The sequence below is a fragment of the Capricornis sumatraensis genome, chromosome 16 (genome assembly GCF_032405125.1).
Source record: "Capricornis sumatraensis isolate serow.1 chromosome 16, serow.2, whole genome shotgun sequence".
In the NCBI taxonomy this organism is placed as follows: domain Eukaryota; kingdom Metazoa; phylum Chordata; class Mammalia; order Artiodactyla; family Bovidae; genus Capricornis; species Capricornis sumatraensis.
In genome coordinates this window covers 3,700,161-3,712,990 of record NC_091084.1, presented here as the reverse complement: position 1 = coordinate 3,712,990, position 12,830 = coordinate 3,700,161, and the positions used below count along the sequence as shown (strand labels likewise).

Below are 12,830 nucleotides of genomic sequence, written 5' to 3'. Positions count from 1 at the left end.
AGCTCTTAGAGGAAAACACAGGTAGAATAGTCTTTGACATAAGATCCTCCTTGACCCACCTCTTAAAGTAAGGGAAATAAAAACAAAAATAAACAAACAGGACTGGCATGAATGTTTGGTGGCGTCAGTGTAGCTGACTCTTTGTGACCCTATGGGATGTAGCCCACTAGAATCCTCTGTCCATAGGATTCTCCAGTCAAGAATGCCGGAGTGGGTTGCCATTTCTTCCTCAAATTGATCTTCCGGACCCAGAGATCGAACTCATGACTCTTGCCATTTCCTGCAGATTCTTTTATATAAATATATATATATTCTTTTTAATTGGAGGCTAATTACTTTACAATATTGTAGTGGTTTTGCCATATATCAACATGAATCAGCCATGGGTGTACATGTGTTCCCCATCCTGAACCCCGCTCCCACCTCCCTCCCCATCCTATCCCTTTGGGTCATCCCAACACAGAGTCACCAGAGAAGCCCCAAATGGGACCTAACTAAACTATAAAGCTTTTGCAAGGTAATGGAAACAATATACAAGATTAAAAGACAACGCTCAGAATGGGAGAAAATATTTCCAAATGAAGCAACTGACAAAGCATTATTCTCCAGAACGTATAAGCAGCTCACACATCTCAATATCAGAAAAACAAATAGCCCAATCAAAAAACGAGCAGAAGACCTAAACAGACATTTCTACAAAGAAAACTTACGGATGACCAATAAACACATGAAATGATGCCCAACACTGCTCATTATCAGAGAAATGAAAATCAAAACTACAATGAGGTATCACCTCACACAGGTTACAATGGCCATCATCAAAAAACCTACAAACAATAAATGCTGGAGTGGAAGCTGAGGAAGGAAACCCTCCTGCACTGTTGGTGGGATGTAAAGTGGTATGTAAAGAGGCTCGATAAAGGACAGAAATGGTATGAACCTAACAGAAGCAGAATATATGAAAAAGAGGTGGCAAGAATACACAGAAGAACTGTACAAAAAAGATCTTCACGACCCAGATAATCACGATGATGTGATCACTAATCTAGAGCCAGACATCTTGGAAAGTGAAGTCAGGTGGGCCTTGGAAAGCATCACTACAAACAAAGCTAGTGGAGGTGATGGAATTCCAGTTGAGCTGTTTCAAATCCTGAAAGATGATGCTGTGAAAGTGCTGCACTCAATATGCCAGCAAATTGGGAAAACTCAGCAGTGGCCACAGGACTGGAAAAGGTCAGTTTTCATTCCAATCCCAAAGAAAGGCAATGCCAAAGAATGCTCAAACTACTGCACAATTGCACGTATTTCACATGCTAGTAAAGTAATGCTCAAAATTCTCCAAGCCAGGCTTCAGCAATATGTGAACCGTGAACTCCCTGATATTCAAGCTGGTTTTATAAAAGGCAGAGGAACCAGAGATCAAATTGCCAACATCTACTGGATCATGGAAAAAGCAAGAGAGTTCCAGAAAAACATCTATTTCTGCTTCCTTGACTATGCCAAAGCCTTTGACTGTGTGGATCACAATCAACTGTGAAAAATTCTGAAAGAGATGGGAATACCAGACCACCTAACCTGCCTCTTGAGAAATCTGTATGCAGGTCAGGAAGCAAGTTAGAACTGGACATGGAACAACAGACTGGTTCCAAATAGGAAAAGGAGTGCGTCAAGGCTGTATATTGTCACCCTGCTTATTTAACTAGAAGAAACACAAGCTGGAATCAAGATTGCCGGGAAAATATCAATAACCTCAGATATGCAGATGACACCACCCTTATGGCAGAAACTGAAGAGGAACTAAAAAGTCTCTTGATGAAAGTGACAGAGGAGAATGAAAAAGTTGGCTTAAAGCTCAACATTCAGGAAACGAAGATCATGGCATCCAGTCCCATCACTTCATGGGAAATAGATGGGGAAACAGTGGAAACAGTGTCAGACTTTATTTTGGGGAGCTCCAAAATCACTGCAGATGGTGACTGCAGCCATGAAATTAAAAGACGCTTACTCCTTGGAAGAAAAGTCATGACCAACCTGGATAGTATATTCAAAAGCAGAGACATTACTTTGCCGACTAAGGTCCGTCTAGTCAAGGCTATGGTTTTTCCAGTAGTCGTGTATGGATGTGAGAGTTGGACTGTGAAGAAGGCTGAGCGCCAAAGAACTGATGCTTTTGAAGTGTGGTGTTGGAGAAGACTCTTAAGAGTTCCTTGGACTGCAAGGAGATCAACCCTGGGATTTCTTTGGAAGGAATGATGCTAAAGCTGAAACTCCAGTACTTTGGCCACCTCATGCGAAGAGGTGACTCATTGGAAAAGACTCTGATGCTGGGAGGGATTGGGAGCAGGAGGAGAAGGGGGCGACCGAGGATGAGATGGCTGGATGGCATCACGGACTCGATGGACGTAAGTCTGAGTGAACTCCGGGAGATGGTGATGGACAGGGAGGCCTGGCGTGCTGCAATTCAGTGGGTCGCAAAGAGTCAGACAAGACTGAGCGACTGAACTGAACTGAAAGTGGTAGAGCCACTGTGGAGAACAATATGGAAATTTGTTTAAAAACTAACAATACAAATACCATATGAGCCGGCAATCTCAATTCTGAGCATATACCCTTAAAAAACACAATTCAAAAAGACACATGCACCCTAATGTTCACTACAGCACTTGTTTACAATGGCCAAGACACGGAAATCAATCTAGATGTCCATCAACAAATGAATGGATAAGCTGTAGTACATATATACTATGGAATGAGTGAGTGAGTGAAAGTTGCTCAGTCGAGTCCAACTCCTTGTGACCCCATGGACTATACAGTCCATGGAATTCTCCAGGCCTGAACACTGGAGTGGGTAGTCGTTCCCTTCTCCAGGGGTTTTCCCAACCCAGGGATTGAACCTAGGTCTTCCACATTGCAGGCGGAATCATTACCAGCTGAGCCACCAGGGAAGCCCAAACTCAGCCATAAAAAGGAAGGAATTTGAGTTAGAAGTAGTGAGGTGGATGAAGGCCTGTTACACAGAGTAATATAAGTCATAGGAAAACAAAAATTGTATATTAAAACAAACATATGAAAAAAAACCCATACGTATGGAATCTAGAAAATAGTACTGATGAATCTATTTACGGAGAATAAATGCCAACCACGACATTGAGAATGGTCTGTGGACACAGCAGGGGAAGGAAAATGTAGGACAAATTGAGAAAGTAGCATTGACATATATACACTATCATGAATGAAACAGGTAAAATCCAAGGATAAATCCAAGAAGCTGAAACTTTCTATTCTTAAATTTGGTTTGAGTAAGTCTCTAATAATACAAGGCTCCCCTGGTAGCTCAGGGGGTAAAAGAAAGTGAAAGTTGCTCAGTTGTGTCTGACTCTTTGCAACCTCATGGACTATACAGTCCATGGAATTCTCTAGGCCAACATACTGGAGTGGGTTGCCATGCCCTCCTCCAGGGGATCTTCCCAACCCAGGTCTCCCATATTGCAGTCAGATTCTTTAACCAGGGAAGCCTGAATCCACCTGTATGTGGGAGACCCGGGTTCAGTCCCTGGGTTGGGAAGACCCCTGGAGAAGGGAACAGTTACCCGTTGAGTATTCTGGCCTGGAGAATCCCATGGACAGAGGAGAATGGTGGGCTACAGTCCATGGGATCACAGAGTCAGACACGACTTAGTGACTTTTACTTTCACTCCTAATATTAGTGTATTTTGCAAATGGCAAACCACCTGGGATTGAGAGGTGAAGGAATAGGTTCCCAGATGATGCATCACTGACTAGTGACCCCTACTGATGCTCTTTAAGGCTCTGGCTTCCTTAACTGCAAAATGGACACACTAAATTACACTGTACTGCAGTGATGCTTAAATGACATTAATATTAATGTTGTCAAGTGGTATATAAATATTAGTGGTCAAAATCAATAATAATGTATACTTAGCAATAAACATTATTAAATGTTAAACAATTCTTAAATCTGGATAAAAGATTTGTAGGCATTTCTTTTTCTCCAAAATATTCTATAAATTCAATATCATATTTCACTAATTTTAAGACACAACTTTTCATACTTAACACATCTGAAATTGATAGAAATGTATCTAATAACCACTTTAGTTAAACAGCAGTCATAACATATTTGTTATTACATGTGTTATGTGCATCAAAATGTGACAGATGTGTATCAGTCTTGGAAGAAAACCATGAAGATAAAAATGGACACTGATTTTGTTTAAAAAATGAGACATCACTAATGTTCCTGATAACAGAGAACAATATTATATAGAAAAACCTGGACACTGCAACTTTAAGTTGAAGGTGAACAGAAGAGTTAAGACTCTGAATGTGATTATCTCAGCAAAATAATTTTGCTTACTTTTTAAAATGTGTGTACAAGGTTGATATATGATTATTTTTAAAAGAGCTTGCCATAAGAATGAAAACTTCCAAGTCATGAAAAGCTGTGTCATAGTTAAATGGCATTTTTCTCTTCACCTTCCTGCTGACCAACACTGAATCAATTTCAAAATTTCACTTTTTTTCTTTTAATGTCTTCCATTAAAATTTGATTTTAAAAAATTTAGTCACTAAAAGTACAGGCACCAAGCCTAATAACCAAGCCTTTGATATTAAGTAACAACAAAGGAACATATGCAAATTGACAGAAGGGGAATATTAAACTAAAGCTGTGCTATGACTGATGCAGGCTCTGATTTCTTTAAGTCTCCCACTGACAGAAGTTTGGTCACTGACATTTCTAGCTATTCTATTTCAATATTTATTACAGAGTGCTAACTATATGCCAGGCACTGAATTATACACTAGAGATAGCAAGGAGAATAAAGGTAGACATGATTGCTGCTTTCCTGAGGTTTAGTATATAGAAAAGATTGACAAATTATAAATTATAATAAACTCTGTGAAGAAACAACTGGAAAAAGAAAATAAAAATGAACAGTGAATGGTATTCAGCTGCAGATAATGCAATGGTAACAGCGAAAACTTACATAACGTTACTCTGTGCCAGACTCTGTAACTACATCTTTACATACTCTTTAATCTCCAAAACAACTACTGTAGAATAGATACTACTATTATCTCTATTTTATAGACCCAGAGAATATGAGGCTTAACATACCTGAAAATTGATATATACCTTATAATCACTTCTGTCGGGCAGAAGTCATGACATAGTTGTCATTACCTATGTATGTGAATTAAAATATGAAAAATGGTTTCACAGTGTCTTGAAACAAAATCTTGAAAATAATAATGGATAGCAAGTAAGCAGGGAGATGGGCTATAAACCCAGAAAGTTTGGCTCCAGAGAACATGCTTTCAATCCACTATAATTTCAGGGAGAGCCTTCCTGAGCTGGTGTCATAAGTTAACATCTGAAAAATAAGAAGGGGTGGTGAGAGAAATTATGTATTAAGCCCTAAAGTGGGAAAGGGTCCTTCAGTTTTAGAATATGACATAAGGCCAGCATTGTTGGAGTGTAGTTAATGACAGCAAGAATGTTGGAGAGACAGGTCTACAGAAGGCTGGTGCTACCTCATGCAGGATCTTGTAAGATGCAAGGAACTGGAATTTTATTCTAAGTGCAGCTGGATTTCAGTTATGTCGCTCAGTTGTGTCTGACTCATTGCAACCCCATGGACTGCAGCACGCCAGGCCTCCCTGTCCATCATCAACTCCCGGAGCTTACTCAGATCCAAGTCCATTGAGTCAGTGATGCCATCCAACCATCTCATCCTGTTGTCCCCTTCTACTCCTGCCTTCAATCCCTCCCAGCATCAGAGTCTTTTCAAATGAGTCAGCTCTTCCCATCAGAAGGCCAAAGTATGGGAGTTTCAGGTTCAACATCAGTCCTTTCAATGAACACTCAGGACTGATCTCCTTTAGGATGGACTGGTTGGATCTCCTTGCAGCCCAAGGGATTCTCAAGAGTCTTCTACAACACCACAGTTCAAAAGCATTAATTCTTCGGCACTCAGCTTTCTTTATAGTCCAACTCTCACATCCATACATCACTACTGGAAAAACCATAGCCTTGACTAAACGGACCTTTGTTGGCAAAGTAATGTCTCTGCTTTTTACTATGCTGTCTAGGTTGCTCAGAGCTTTTCTTCCAAGGAACAAGTGTCTTTTAATTTCATGGCTGCAGTCACCTTCTGCAGTGATTTTTGGAGCCCCCAAAAATAGTCTGCCCCTGTTTCCCCATCTATTTGCCATGAACTGATGGGACCTGATGCCATGTTCTTGGTTTTCTGAATGTTGAGCTTTAAGCCAACTTTTTCACTCTCCTCTTTCACTTTCATCAAGAGGCTCTTTAGCTCTTCTTTGCTTTCTGCCATAAGGGTGGTGTCATTTGTAAACCTGAGGATATTGAGATTTCTCCTGGCAATCTTGATTCCAGCTTGTGTTTGTTCCAGTCCAGCGTTTCTCATGATGTACTCTGCAGAGAAGTTAAATAAGCAGGGTGACAATATACAACCTTGACATACTCCTTTCCCTATTTGTAATCAGTCTGTTGTTCCATGTCCAGTTCTAACTGTTGCTTCCTCACCTGCATACAGATTTCTCAAGAGGCAGGTCAGGTGGTCTGGTATCCCCATGTCTTGAAGAATGTTTCACAATTTGTTGTGATCCACAGTCAAAGGCTTTGGCATAGTCAAGAAAGCAGAAATAGATGCTTTTCTGGAACTCTCTTGCTTTTTCCATGATCCAGTGGATGTTGGCAATTTGATCTCTAGTTCATCTGTCTTTTCTAAATCCAGCTTCAACACCTGGAAGTTCACAGTTCACGTATTGCTGAAGCCTGGCTTGGAGAATTTTGAGCACTACTTTACTAGCATGTGAGATGAGTGCAACTGTGTGGTAGTTTGAGCATTCTTTGGAATTGCCTTTCTTTGGGATTGGAATGGAAACTGACCTTTTCCAGTCCTGTGGCCACTGCTGAGTTTTCCCAATTTGCTGGCATATTGAGTGCAACACTTTCACGGCATCATCTTTCAGGATTTGAAATAGCTCACCTGGAATTCCATCATCTCCACTAGCTTTGTTCATAGTGATGTTTTCTAAGGCCCACTTGACTTCACATTCTAGGATGTCTGGCTCTGGGTAAGTGATCACACCATTGTGATTATCTGGATTGTGAAGATCATTTTTGTACAGTTCTTCTGTGTATTCTTGCCACCTCTTCTAATATCTTCTGCTTCTGTTAGTTCCATGCCATTACTCTTCTTTATTGAGCCTATCTTTGCATGAAATGTTCCCTTGGTATCTCATTTTCTTGAAGAGATCTCTAGTGTTTCCTATTCTATTGTTTTCCTCTATTTCTTTGCATTGATCACTGAGGAAGGCTTTCTTATCTCACCTTGCTATTCTTTGGAACTCTGCATTCAAATGGGTATATCTTTTCTTTTCTCCTCTGCTTTTTGCTTCCCCTCTTTACACAGCTATTTGTAAGGCCTCCCCAGACAGCCATTTTGCTTTTTTGCATTTACTTTTCTTGGGGAAAAGTAAATCTTGATCCCTGTCTCCTGTACAATATCACGAACCTCCATCCATAGTTCATCAGGTACTCTATCATATCTAGTCCCTTAAATATACTTATCACTTCCACTGTATAATCATAAGGGATTTGATTTAGGTCATACCTGAATGGTCTAGCAGTTTCCCCTACCTTCTTCAATTTAAGTCTGAATTTGACAATAAGGAGTTCTTGATCTGAGTCACAGTCAGCTCCCGGTCTTGTTTTTGCTGACTGTATAGAGCTTCTCCATCTTTGGTTGCAAAGAATATAATTGATCTGATTTTGGTGTTGGCCATCTGGTGATGTCCATATGTACAGTCTCTTCTTGTGCTGTTGGAAGAGGCTGTTTGCTATGACCAGCGCGTTCTCTTGACAAAACTCTATTAGCCTTTGCCCTGCTCCAAGGCCAAATTTGCCTGTTACTTCAGGTGTTTCTTGACTTCCTACTGGATTTATGGAAGACTGAACTAGATAGGGACATAATCCGATTTTTTTTTTTTTAATAATCCATCTGGCTGATGTGTAAATAATAATAAAAAAAAATTTTTAAAGAATGAATTGAAAGAAGATAAATAGTCTAAATTATTCATTTATTCAACAAATATTTAATATTTATGAAGTAACTATTATTTTAGTAAGCACTATTCCAGAGATTGGACACAGAGTCAAAAATATTAGAGACAAGGTCCTCCACTGTGGAGTACACTTTTGAGTGGTGAACACACATACTAACTCATACATCCACAATTTCTCCCACTCTACTGAACATTTTCTATCAGTATACAAGTTTTACTATCTCCCATGTTTAAACAAACATCAAACAAAAATCTTACCATTTGACATTGCACTCTCTGCTAGCTATCTTTCTATTCTTTTATTCCCAGAAAAAAGTTTTTTAAAAAACTGTCTGCAGTAACTTTGCAACCAGTTATTATCTCAACCCACGACAATCAGGTTCTTCTCTTTCACTCTATTAACATTGTTCATGTCACTGAACCAAAAATTTGGCACAAACACACACACAGAGATCAATGCAAAAGGTCAGTAAGCCCAGGAATAAGCCCACACACTTATAGTCAATCAATTACAACACAGCAGAGAAGATAGTCTCTTCAATAAGAGCTGCTGAGAATAGTGGACAGCTACAGGTAAAAGAATATAATTAGGATAATCTTTAACACATATACAGGAAAAAAAAAACTCAAAATGGATTAAATATCTAAATGCAAAACCCAATATTATAAAACTCCTAGAGGAAAACAAACTCTTTGACATAAATCCCAGCAACATTTTTTGTATCTCTCCCCTAGAATATTGGAAACAAAAGCAAAAATAAACAAATAGGACCTAATTAAACTTAAAATCTCTTGCACAGAAAAAGAAATCATAAACAAATCAAAAAGACAACCTTCAGAATGGGAGAAAATATTTGCAAACAGTGCAGTCAACAAAGTCTTAATTCCCAAAATATACAAACAGCTTATACAACACAATATCAAAAATAACAACCTAATCAGAAAATAGACAGAAGACCTAAACTGACATTTCTCCAAAGAAGACACACAGATGGCCAACAGGCACATAATAAGATGCTCAACGTCATTCATTATAAGTAAAATCCAAATCAAAACTACAATGAGGTACCACCTTACATGAGTCAGAATGGCCATCATCAAAAAAATCTACAAATAAATGCTACAGAGTGTGTGGAGAAAAGGGAACTCTCCTACACTGTTGGTAGCAATATAAACTGGTACAGCCACTTCAAGAAAGAAGCAAAGTCTAATTAGAAAAGATACATGCACCCTATGTTCACAGCAGCACTATTAACAATAGTCAAGACAACAAACAAACCTTAATGTCCATCAACATATGAATGGATAAAGAAGATGTGATATATATACAAATGCAATATTACTCAGCCATTTAAAAGAATGAAATAATACCATTTGCAGCAACATGGATGGACCTAGAGATTATCACACTAAGTGAAATAAATCAGACACAGAAAGATAACTATCATATGATGTCACTTATCATGTGGAATCTAAAAAATGATACAAATAAACTTAACTTTAAAAACAGAAATAAGCTCACAGACATAGAAAAATAACTGATGGTTACCAAAAGGGAAATAGGGGAAGAGATAAACTGAGACCTGGGAATTAAAGGATACACACTACATATATAAAATAAACAAGGACCTACTGTGTAGCACAGGGCACTATATTCAAAGTCTCATTTATATATATACATATATATATATAATGTAATCATTTGGCTGTATACTCAAAACACTGTAAGCCACCTTACTTCAATACAAATAAAAATGAAAATACACTGTTTATGTCAATGTCACCACACTTTCAACTTGCAGTCAAATGCTAACTTCTCTCCCCTCATTTTATAACCTCTCAGAAGTGTTCACACCGCTAACTAGTTCCTCCTTCTTTTCTGTGCCACAACACTTTTCAGGTTTCCTCTCTCCTTAGCTTAAATAAAGAGGCCTATAGCACTGTGCTTAATAGCATGGCCTTATAAACTTAGCTCTGAAGACTGGTTCAGGAGTGCTTGTCATGGAGGACAGACACAGGAAGAGAATGTTTCCCTTTCCTGAACAAGATAGAAAACTAATCAGTATTTCAGGTTAGAAATGACGGTGGTTTAGACTAGAGATTAGAAATAGATTTTAGCTCTATTTTAGAAATAGAACCAATAGAACTTTGGGACAGATCGGATACAGGAATTAAAGGAATAGGGGAAATCAAGATTTTGCAATAGAATAAAAAACTAATGAACTAAAAAAAAAAAAAATCACCAAATTTTAGAGATGGATTTCACTTGATACTTTTCTACTAAAACTGACACTTGGGAGAGGTTATGTGATTTACCCAAAGTCACAAAGATAACTGGTGATAGAACTAAAATAGAACACAAGTCTCTCATAATCCTAAGAAGCCACAGATCAGGATCTGGCAAGATGAATGCTTTCAGAAGCTTCAGTCCTTTTTTTCCCCTAATCAATGCAGTAAAAAATACTGCAATACATTTTTCGGTTTATTGCATATAATTAGGCAAGCTATTAACTGCACACTTTACATGTCTTTAAGAAAAAAGTAAAGGTAGAATATAAATATCAGCATTGGCTTATTAAGAGTAAAGTCTATTAAAAGTTCATCAAAAACATTTGCTGAAGTAAACTATTTGTAAAGGACAAGATACACAGGAAATCCCCCTTGAGCAGTTTATATTCTAATTTGCAAGATAACACACATATAAATAATTCAGGCCAACAGAAGAGATGTCATAAAATAGTACTAGAATAATTGTCAAACGAATTGTATAGACTATATGTGTATATGTATATATTTTTTAGTACACTGTGGTAGTCCTTTAGATTTGAGCTAAGCCTTCAAGGACAAGTAAGAATTTTAAAGGTAGATGGGGAAGGGGATTAGAGTGTCGACTAAGGTAAGGCTCAGGGCTGGGGGTTAGGGAATGGGAAGAGTGAGCTTTTTATATATGTTCCATGGAAACATTCTCTTTGGTATGACATTTGAGACCTGAATGACAAAGAAAAACAAGGAAGGCGATGATGGAAGTTGCGGAGAATATTCTGAGAGAACAAGTACAAATAACCACTACATTACCTGCCTACATTGGGTTCTATAGATGGAATACACAGAGCTTAGTTGAATAGTAAAAGAGTAGACCATAAATTTCTAAATCTGAGTTTAAGTAATCCCATAAATTCTCTTTCTCATCTCAGTTTCTGCATCAGTAAAAATTACTGCATAGAACACGAGAGATAATCAACATATAAGAGGTTTACAAACAGAAACATACCAAAATTGTAAAAGTTCAAATAAACAAGAATGGAAAAGTTTTAATACGATGCTTAGCTACATAACGTTAAAAGTAGAGAAATTAGTAACAATCATTGCTGGTATGGCTATGAGCACTTCATACTTTACATATCTTTACATTTTCTCTTTCTGTACTTTTTTGTACATGTTTCATCTTCTCTGTCAGACTGTAAGCAGATAAAGCACCTGACACGTTTTTAGTATTGGCTAAATTGATCTGTGAAGCGAGTAATTAATTCTAAAGCCCTTTGAGGATTTGTGTTTGCTTGTGTTCAACATCTCATTTAGTTGTAAATGACTGGAGGGGGCTGATATCACGAAAAGTTAACAGAAATAAATATAAATGAAAATAGAATAGAATCCATTTTTAAAAAGACGGAAGTAAGCCGCAGGTAACTGTTAAGTGCTACTGCTGGCCTTTAGTTAATACTCTCTGGCAGCCAAAGAAGAAGGGAATCGGCTGAATCACACAGCGTGGCATTTAATCTCAAAGATGGGCATTTATATTCATCTACAGATCTCAACTGTTCCCTGGCCCCAAACCCGCAAGATCTTTGATCACAAACAACTGAGCAAAGGCGCAGAGCAACTATGAAGGGCTCCTGAAACTATTTAACTTGGTTCCGCAGCTTTCAGAGCCAGGACCCGTAATAACAACGGAACCACCGACGCCTCAACAACAGAAACCTCACTTTTCTCCCCAGGGCTCCGGCCCGGGCTTGACAACCGCAGAAACAGCCCCTGGCTCCCTTGACGGCCTCGGCACGGCTCCGCGGCTCTCCCGAAGTCTCGCCTTCAGGCGGGGGCCGCGCCGCTCCAGGAGGAGTGAGGCGGGGCTCGGGGGCCGGGGCGGCCACAGGGCCGGAAGGGCCTCGGGGCGCTCAGGCCTCCGGAGTTGGGTCTTGGGGGAGGCAACCCGGGGTCCGGGAAACAACTCCCGAGGCGCCCCGCGGCGCCCTCTGTCACGGAAGCCCCCTCGCCCCGGCGCAGGACGAGCGGCATGGGCGGCCGAGGCTAAAGAGCCCTCCTCTCTGCGGACGACGGGGCCGGCCCTTCCCCGGGAACAAGGCGCCCCGCGATCACCCACCTGCACCGCGGTCTCCGAAGTCTCCAGCCCGGCCTCCCCGCTCCCGAGGCCTGGCTGCGATTGGCTCCCGCCGCTGTCGCGCTACCTCTTCTTCAAGTCTGAGCGACGGCCGGTACGAGCCGCGCCTCCGTCCCGCCCCTCGCGCCCCCGAGGCCCCGCCCCGCGCGCGGTCACGCGCTGCCGCAGAACGCAGAGGACGCAGAGCGCAGAGCAGAGTCCCGGCTCCCGCTACAGAGGAGGCGGCGGCCGCACGGGTGATGTGAAGTGAGGGTCACCGGTGAGGCACGTCCCGCGGACGCGCGCGGCGCCCCTCCCACGCACGCGACGCCCCGCCCCC

General features: G+C 40.3%; 1 protein-coding gene across 1 annotated transcript in view; it reads right to left on the bottom strand.

The window, feature by feature from the left end:
• KBTBD3 (kelch repeat and BTB domain containing 3) overlaps positions 1 to 12,532 on the bottom strand; it is a 73,335-nt gene extending 60,803 nt beyond the window's left edge. Inside the window, exon 1 of the mRNA XM_068989226.1 lies at positions 12,494 to 12,532. The gene's annotated coding sequence lies outside the window, so the exon portion shown is untranslated. The remainder of the gene's footprint in view (positions 1 to 12,493) is intronic.
• Between the last annotated feature and the right edge of the window lie 298 nt (positions 12,533 to 12,830).